Raw genomic sequence first — 9,966 nt, forward strand, 5'->3', positions numbered from 1 at the left:
CCAATTTAAAAGATGAAAAAAGTATTATTTTATAATTGATTTGACCTTTATTTTATTGAACCCTAAGTGAAAAATGAATAAAAAGTGTTATTTGGATAACTTTATTATAATATTTTGATAAAATAATATAAATATATTTACAATTTTGATAAATGACTGAAAAAAATAGCATTTTTTTCAAACTTATAAAGTAGGAATTTATCGTATTATCTAACCGGTCTTGGGTGGGAAATAGTTATTTGGCTTTTATTTCATCACAAATTTGGAAATATTGAAAACTTGTTCATGACACCAAGTTGGCAGAAGGCCAAGGGTGTTCACCTAAACCAATAGTTCGATAGCTTTTGCCAATAAGGCAAGGCAGTGGTTAGCCAAATAAACACGACAAAATTTGACAACCTGAGGTTGGTGAGCCGTTTGGCTTTTTTCTTCTTCTACGTGCAATAAGACTTGGAAATTCTTTATACGTACCTACACTGGATTTGGATGTTTACCAAGAATGCCTTACAGTTCAATTACTTACCGAGGTCCCAAGTATAATGTATAAAATTTAGATTTCACGTTAAAAATTACGATTTTTTAATGTATCAAAGTTATAATCACGTCTCTTAATTATAATCGTACGATAAAAAAAATGATGTGTGAGTATTATATATATATATAAAATTAAATATTTTTATAATTTTAAACTAAATTAATTTGGTATTTTTATAAATTGTGTGTAAATTTTGTGGTATCATTTGATTTTATTTTGTTCATATAGATTTAATCTTACACAAATAATATATTATGATGGGAAACATAAAATATGCTCTTAGAGCCCACCAGGGTAAAACTTAAAATTGATTAAATATGGATCAATTCGATCATCTTTAAAAGGAAAAAAAAAAAAAAAAGACTCAGCCATTTCCTATAAAGCACAACAATGTTTTCTTTTTTTTATTGTAAAGCCAAAATACTTTTAGAAAGGTTTCCAGCATGTTAGAAGTGAAAACTTACAAAATATAAGTTTAAATTTGAAAACCCACATAGTTAGGTGAGCCAACTAGAAATAGATACCAACTACATCAAATTTGAACATCTCTTAACTTAAGTTTCGTTCAAATAAAAAATAGGGTGATTTGAGTTTGAATCGAGTTTATTCAACCAAACTTAAGGGTTAAGTTGAATTTGTGGTTAAAATTTATAATTTAAGTTTATAATTTATTGACAAAATGATGTTATTTGATCTAATAATAAACAAAGCAACATTGTTTTGATAATTCTTAGACATGATTTGAATCAAACCATAAGTCAAATTCAAATTGAATCAAACCATTTGTCTAGCTCATAAGCTAGATTAAGTCAAACTCCTTCCACCTAGCTTGAGTTCAATTCATTTTCATAAACAAGTCAACCCTTTTGGCTTGAGCTCCTCTTGAGTTTGACTTGAACGAATTTAAGTCAAGTCAACTTTTGAAATCAAATCAACTTAATTCGGGTCTAACCTTAGAGCTAACATCTTATCATGATGAACATATAAAGTTGAGTTACCTTAAATTGTTGGTAGAAGTCTAATAGTTTAACAATTGGTATCAAAGTCCGATCATAAGAAAACATTGAGGTTAAGGGGTGAATTTAAGTAAGCCCAAATAAGGGTTGGCTCGAGTTCACCAAGCTTGATTTCAAGCTCAAGCTCAAGATAATGAGTTATTGAAAAAAAAGAAGAAAAAAAAACATAAGAGAAAAAAAAGAAGAATTACGAAAAAAAAAGTTGAAGAAAAAAAACAATAACTGTTACAGAAGAACAACTTCAATGAATAATCAACAATGAGTTTTCAAACTTGAGTTAATATATTAAATTAGAGTTTTAATTCAAGTTCGGCTAATTTAAGTCAAACATGAATTTAAATTTGAGTTATTTAAATTTAAATCCATCGTTAATGGAGGGATAATCATTGCATTGTTGACTAGGTGGTAAAGACACGAGGGGAAAGCCCCATGGATCCTTTTTAAGAAAATATAATTTTCTTTTAATTTCTTTCCGTTAATTTTTGATAAAGCATATATTGCTTTTTCATTTCGATTGTTTCAAGGGAAAAAAAGCAAGGTGGAAGAAGAACATTTAGAGATAAAGAAATTTCTTGCGTACTCTTTCAAATTGCAATAAAGAGAATATATTCTCAATACGACAAAAATGAAAATCTTAGCTTCAAAAGTGACATGATTCTTTTTCTTTTTCATGATGAACCATTTGTACAAATTCTTAAAAGAGGAGAGAAAGCTATTAACACATACCAAATCTTTAAAAAAGATCTCACCTTTTCGAAGAAACTCTCATTCCATATTGCTATGGAAAAATGTTAAAAGCTTTCAATAATACTTCGTGCATGAACAATTGAATCGTAAATGATATAAATAAATTAACGTATCATCATATGAATAATTAGATAACACATCATGTTTAACTTAAAAAAAATAACACATCATGTTTGTACCTATTAGTATACACTATTTGTTCAGATTGGATCCAAATTAAGATATCTTGGTCTCAAAATTTGGCTTGACTAAAATTCTTTTTGGTTGAACTTGAGTTGATCTTGAGCTTGGAAGGTTAACTTGTATTTGAAATCGAGTTGAATTTGAGCTAAAGGGAGTTTGACTCAATTCAACTTATGTGTAGCTCAGACGATTCGATTTGGTTTGAATTTGACCTATGACTCTATTTAAGCTATGTCAAATATTATCATTTTGCTTATTATTGAATAAAACAACGATATTTTGTCAATGACTCATGAATTTGGTCGACAAATACACTCATAAATTTGAACCATGAACTTAAATTAACTCAATTTTTTTTGAATTGAACTTAAGTTACTCTTTGCTTTAATTTGACAAGCTTGAATCGAAATCAGATTAAACTCTATTAAAAGCATGTTTGTGTTAGTCTCATTCATATTCACCCCTATCATTTGTCTAAAAAGTATCACTCTAGAGTTTTTTTTTTTTTAAATTAATGTCAAAGTATTTCAAATATTCTCATTTTATAAGTGCATGATAAAAAAAAAAATTGTCTTATTTAGGCCGAATCTAGTGCGATTTGTTATGCCCATGGGCCGAGTTACATCAAGACTTGCCAATTGGCAAGCCTTCATAGGCCACTCTACTAATTTATATTATATTAATATTTTTATAATTATTTATTATTTTTGCGGGACATGCAGAAAAATATTTGAAGTTTGGGCCGTGCCAGGGGCTTGACGTCTCTAATCTAATGTACTGAACTTCACTCTACCAATTTAGTAGTCGAATTATTCAAGCACATTTTTATATTTGCCTTGTGGGCCAATTTTCTGAGCCCAATAAAGTTTTCGCTATATTGTCTATAAAAAACTTAGTTTATTTTATTGTGTATTACACATCATATTATTTCATATGATATGTGTTTTCATAAAAAATTAATTAAAAAAATATAATTATTTTAAAAATATCTCAAATATTCTTTAAAAATGTTAAAATTTCTCACTCCTATACTGTCATAACTTTTTCAAAAATATATATTATAATATGATTATTTTTACTATATATATTATTACTTTTAGAAATTCAAAGGTCAAAGGTCAATCTAGCTTAACCTTGAATTTACAAATTCCAACTTGAGTTGGAGATGAGTCATGTGAGAAACCATTGAAAAACATTGAAGAAGAAAAATAGAATCATTAGAGATGATGAAAAAGAAGAAAATTTGTTAGAAAAAATTGTAAAATAGTTGCAAAAAATGAATTTGTCAGTGACTCACTCTACTCAAACACGAGTTAGGACTACTGCATAGTTCAAGTCAAATGAACATCAAGCTAAGCACGAGAAGCTACAGGCTACTTACATTTTTTTTTTTTATGTTATATTATTCTTATTTTGTCACGTGAAAATTAACAAATTAGACTAATCATCATCAACTAAAGAAACGATTCATATTAGTCAAAAATTCAATCCATAAATTCAAATTATGAATTTGAATTAAACTAAACCACATATTTGAATTACTGATTTGAGCCATAAATTTGAAAGAAGTCAAACTATTTTTTATTCGAATTTAACTTGAATCAATATTAATTTTGACTAGATAAACTCAAATCAGAGTATTATTTATTCAAACCAAACTTAAGTAGAGGGTGTTCAGACTTAGTTTGATTTGTATCTGCTTTTAATTCATATAAAAAAAATTCTAAAACATATTCAAAATTTTTTTGAGCCTACTACAGTTGCTTTTATATTTGGAGAAATTAATTAATTTAACTTTATTTTAATCATGTTATGTAATTTCAAATCACTTCTTTATGCATTATAAAGATATAGCCAACCCTCAACTTATTTTTATTTATATTTTTATCTAGAAATCAATTCAAAATCAAAGAAATCTTGCATCAAAATCATTTTAATTCAAGTAATAACATTTTATCATATTATTTGATATTTTGTTTGAAAATTTGAGATTTTTTTGTGAAATGATGAATCATACTTTGTTACTTTGTAAATTCTTGTAATTTTTGTTTTTGTTTTGTAATTAATTTAGTTATAAGAATGATTCATCTACATAAAATTTATATTAGAATAAAAAAATGCTTAGTTTTTGAGATCAAATGAGTGAAAAACATAATAATCTTATTTTCTTTTCTTAGAAAAAAGTTGGCAGGTAGGAGCAGGGTTGGTGCATAGACGACGGGTATGCTAGTAGGTAGGGTTGGATTCAAACAGAGTTGAGTCGAAGTTGAGCTCACTTAAACTCGAGCTCGCCTCTATTTACATATAGCTGAGCTCGAGTTCATGAAAGCCAAACTCAAACTCTGCTCGAATTTGGCTTAGTTCATTTTTTGTTATTAAAATGACGTCGTTTTAATACATATTAGTCAAAACGACACCGTTTTAATACATATTGATCAAAACAACGTCGTTTTGTATCAAAAATTTTAATTAAAAAATTTGCGAGCTTGGGCTCGATCGAGCTCATATAGGGTTGACTCGTTTGAGACTCGTTCAAGCCTAACTCAAGCTTAAACTTGAATGGGCTTGGTTCGAGTCCAACCCTTCTAGTAGGAGCCGTAGGCCAGATTTTTTTTAAATTCCAATTTTTTAGATATTTTGATTTATTTTCAAACATACCAGAAGATGTTATGTTATTTTATGTCATAAAATCCCCGCAATCTCATTAAATATATTTCTTTAATTGTTATGCCATTTTGAAACATACCGTTAGTTTTTACCTTCATCGTTATTTTCTTTAATCGCGGTGATTATTATTTTATCTTAGCACCGTTAATTTTTTTTAACAAGAGTTTAATTTTGGGTGAAAACATATTATTTATAATAATTAACAATAAAAAAGTGTTTTGAGACAATCCTGAGAAGAGAAAATATTATTATTTTAAGGCCAAAAGGACATATTCTCACCCAAAGTATGCTGTTGTCTTAAGTTTTCTTCTGTTAGCTTTGAAAATCTCATTTACCTATCATGAATGGTTCAGTTTGTTAGTTTTAAAAGTAAAAACGTTATTTTATATTTAATATTAAAAATAAATTTAAATTTGATTGCATTTTCTTTCATAAACTGTAAAAACTAACAATTTTTTCTAACCTAAGTTTTCAAAAACAACATTTTCCCTTTTAGGGTTTCAAATTTTTCAGATTCAATTTTCGGTGACGAAGAAACTTCTCTAGCGATCTCAAGGCAAGACAACATCTCTTTCTCTTTAGCGCATCCTTCTTCCGCCGATGACGCCAAGGAGGACGGTCGAAAGGAGAACACGTCAGAGAAAAAGAAACGTTGCCTGAAGATTGCCGGATGAGTCTCTTTATCGTTGGAAAATTGAATATGAAAAATTGGAAACCTTAGGGGGGAAATACTATTTTTGAAAACTTAGGTTAAGGAAAAATTGTTAGTTTTTAAGGTTTAAAGGAAAGGAGAATGATATAATTAACGAATTCAGTTAATTTTAATCAACCATAAATGGGTAAATGACTTAAATTAATAATTCGATTTAAACTCAAATTAATAGATATTCAATTCGATTTGCCTCAATTTTATGACTTAAATTAATAATTCAAATTTATGGCTTAGTTAAATTCAAATTTATAACTTAAATAAGTGGTTTTGCTCATTAATAGTAAAACAACACAAACGTATGCCTGCTCACAAAGCTCGTAGGGTCCCTCTGTTCTGCGATTTTTGTGGGCTTATTATTGGCCTATAGACAGAACAATAAAAAGAAAGACTATGAGCCTGCGAAGCCGAAGGTCAAACAGATTTATCGTGTCAAGTTGTCACCAATTCAACAATAAATTTAGATCATCCTATGCGTTCTTGTCTTTATTTTAGGCATGGAGGAAGCACAAGGATAATTTGATTCTCATGGAAAGATATCATCCTATGTGCGAGCTTGATGGTACTCTTGCATCCGTAAAGTTCTAAAGCAGGTCCATTAAATGTTCTTCGAGGTATGACCCTGACCCAGATTTTCTTCCTATCAAATTGATATTGCTTGTCTCGTCTGCTTGACTCTATCGATTTGAAAACCACATTGTAGGAACTTGATGATGATATTGCTAGCAGAGATGTGAGGCAGGTAAGATGTTACTTAGATTCTTGAAATTGACTACAAGAAACTTAAACTCTATTCGATGTTATCGTAAACTTGTCCTCTGTCATGAGATACTGATAACTGATTAGCAAGTCCTTAAAGATTTATCTTGTCTTGCTTTACAGGTGCTGAAAAGTGTCAGGAAATCAGTCTGAAAGGGGTGTAAAATTGTCTTCAGCCATGTTTTCCCTAACAATTTCCAACTTGATAAGCACCCTCTGTTAGCAAACAATAACGAGGACACACATGCCCGTGCGCAGGCTGGCACGAGCATATTGACGCTATGTACGAGGGATGCATAGTGGTACTTCCGGATGATCTTGGGAGAAAGAGAAAAGATGGAAAAATCTTGTGGGCAATTAGAATTTAGACATGGGTTCGAAAAATAAGGCTTCCGTTGTAGTGGGTTGAACATGTGTGCACTAGACTCAGACAAGGCGCACGTAGGTAGGGCATGTGTGAGCATGACATAGGAACACGCGTGCAAGCATTCAGACAAGCTCCCAAGCACTTGTGTGCCCTATTCAGACCAAGCCCCGAAAATCATGGGCATGCGAGATAGGAGCCCAGGTAGTGCTTGCTCTTCTCAGGCAAATAACACACAACCCGCATGCACCATCCACACAGACGTGTGCACATGACATTCGGAGAGACGTGCACCCATGACACTCGGACAGACGTGTGTGCGAGACATTCGGAGAGACATGCACACGCGACATCTACATAGACGTGCGTGCTCTCAGAGAGTGCCACCCGCAGCATGGGTGTGTAGACAGGCAGATGAGTGTTGGCCCAGATAGGCAAGACCAGGCTGCTGTGTTTGGATTGAGTGGGCGACCCAGGAGGCTAAAGCAAGCCCTTCCAAGCCCAAAACAGGCTCCCGAAAAGTGGGAAAAAGCCCAGAACGTGGGGGAAAGGAAGTGGAGTATAAAGATGACCCAAGAAGCCAAAACTTTAGAAGCATGGGTGGTGGGCAGGAAAAACGTGGTTGATTGGATTTAGGGGGACAGATGACAATTTTCCATGAAAGACACCTAAGCCATGATCTAATAGCACTATGAGATGATGCCTAAAAGTGGGGGATGTCCACCACTTGTATTTTCCTATAAATAGAAGTTGTGAAAGGTAAGAAAGCAGTGAAGAAATTGAGTGTAAACACTTCCCTGCAACAAGTTTTATATTCCTTTTTAAGAGTAATAAAAAGGTTGGGAATTTTCCCGTACATTGAGTTTTCTTTTGCTACATTTCTTATTGTGTTTGTGTGTAATCCAGGTGGGCTGACTAAGTGGGTAACTTAGTGGCATCATAAGGCTAAACAATTCATATCACTTTCTAGCCTTGTGACACCCTCCTTGGCAAATGGCTAAGCATTTAGGAGCAACATGTTCTACATAAGTTGGTATGTCTGTGACACATTTAGTTTCACCGATTTTCGGAACTGGAAAATATCGTTGGGCACGAAAGGAGAATAAGTTTTTGGTTCACCTAGGATGGATACAAGCAGCAAATTTTCTATGGTAGAGGCTGGTTGAAGAGAGCTTCCTAATGCTGTCTTTAGATACTTCTGACAAATTTTAATAATGATATGTTACCATCTAATTGAGTGAATTGCTAAACATCAATATTAACTCAAACAAATGTAAATTCTTTTAATAGTGAATGATAAATCATAATCACATATGTTTCCTTCATTATCTTTTCACTAAATCAAAGTACAATAGAGAATTTCTACTTCTCTTATCCATGATAAGAGAGGATTCAAAATGCCCCAAAATTGTTTGCTCGAGGATGTTTCTACTTCATTATCTTTGCTGCTTGTGAACAACAAGCCAATAAAAAAACGAAAAGAATAAATAAACTTGATAGTAGTATTCATGATTTATAAAATTCACAAGAAATTATATGTTTTTGCCTTGCAAAAATGCCACTTTACTTCTGTATCGAAATTTGATGTGTTATTAAGGATGACAATGAGTCGGGGAAATGTCGAATATCTTAATTCCCATCCTCATCCCTATGGGGGAAACCTCCCCTTATTCCCATTAGGGATGATGGAAAATCCTTGTCCCCTCTTCTATTGTAAAATTTTCTTTTCTCGTCCCCTCTCTATCTTAGAGGGAAAATTTCCCATGCCCTTCTCCTCTCTATCCCCATTAGAAAAATAATGAAATTTTTATTTGATGTTAGAGCATGTATGTAATAATTTAAAATATTTAAGAGTAATTCAATATTTAAGGATTTAAGAACTATATAAAAGAGAGGATAGACTAGAGAGAGGAAGAGTCGTGAATATATCTATCTTCATCCCTATTGCATTCCTAATTGGATGAATTTTAGTTGTCCTTAATTTTGTTCCTATTTAGGAATTCGGTCCCTGGTTAGGGAGCGACGAGCCAAATATTTTTGGAGTCAAATTGTCATCTCTAGTGTTATTGGTAATATTTTGAAATTTTAAAACATACAGTTTTATTTTTTCTTAGAAAATAACATGCGTATATGAACTCTAAAGTTAAGGGAAAGTTAACGTTATATAAGACTAACTCAAGTATAAGCAATTTTAGCTTGTTGAACTTGAGTTTGACTCATGATTGATGTTGATTATGATGTTGGAGCCTGCTTCACTAGTGATTCTTTTTCTTCTTCTCAATGATGTTTCTTCTTCTGTAATGTTACTATTCACCAAGTCAAGCTGGCAAAACTTAAGTTGACTATTTTGGATTTGAATCAAACTTTAACTGGTTCTTATTTGAGTTCAACTTCACTCAAGTCCACCCCTATCTTCAACCACATATAAACATAGCTCACACAATCAAGAAGCTAGCAAAATTTTCTACATGGAAGTAAAGTTTGTTCCAAACATGATTTAGGAAACAATAAAACTATGTATGCTTATTTTTGATACACAATTTGTGTACACAGATGAGGTGTTATTATGTGATTGAATATTTTTTTTATCATATGATGACATATACTTTAAAATCACCTAATTACATTATGACATATCACTGTGTACATGAATTGTGTACTAAAAATGGGTACACATAACATTGCTCATGTATTAAAATATACAATACAACCTCAACCCTAAGTCTAAAAGCAAATATCTCTCTCCCTCTCTACATCATAGGGCAGCCTCAGCCACACAGTCGATCTTGTCACCTTGAACTCTCCAGCGCCAGTGTAGTTGTTTCCTGCCGAAAAAGGATCAGCCCACAGACGATCATCAGTAATTAACTTCTCATGATTTTATTCAAATAAAAGATATGTAGTTTTACCATGAAGTTGAATACATTTTTTCAGTCATAAACATATGCAGGTAACGAATGATCGATTCTGAATCTTAAACATGGAG

Source organism: Mangifera indica, chromosome 13, assembly GCF_011075055.1.
Source record: "Mangifera indica cultivar Alphonso chromosome 13, CATAS_Mindica_2.1, whole genome shotgun sequence".
In the NCBI taxonomy this organism is placed as follows: domain Eukaryota; kingdom Viridiplantae; phylum Streptophyta; class Magnoliopsida; order Sapindales; family Anacardiaceae; genus Mangifera; species Mangifera indica.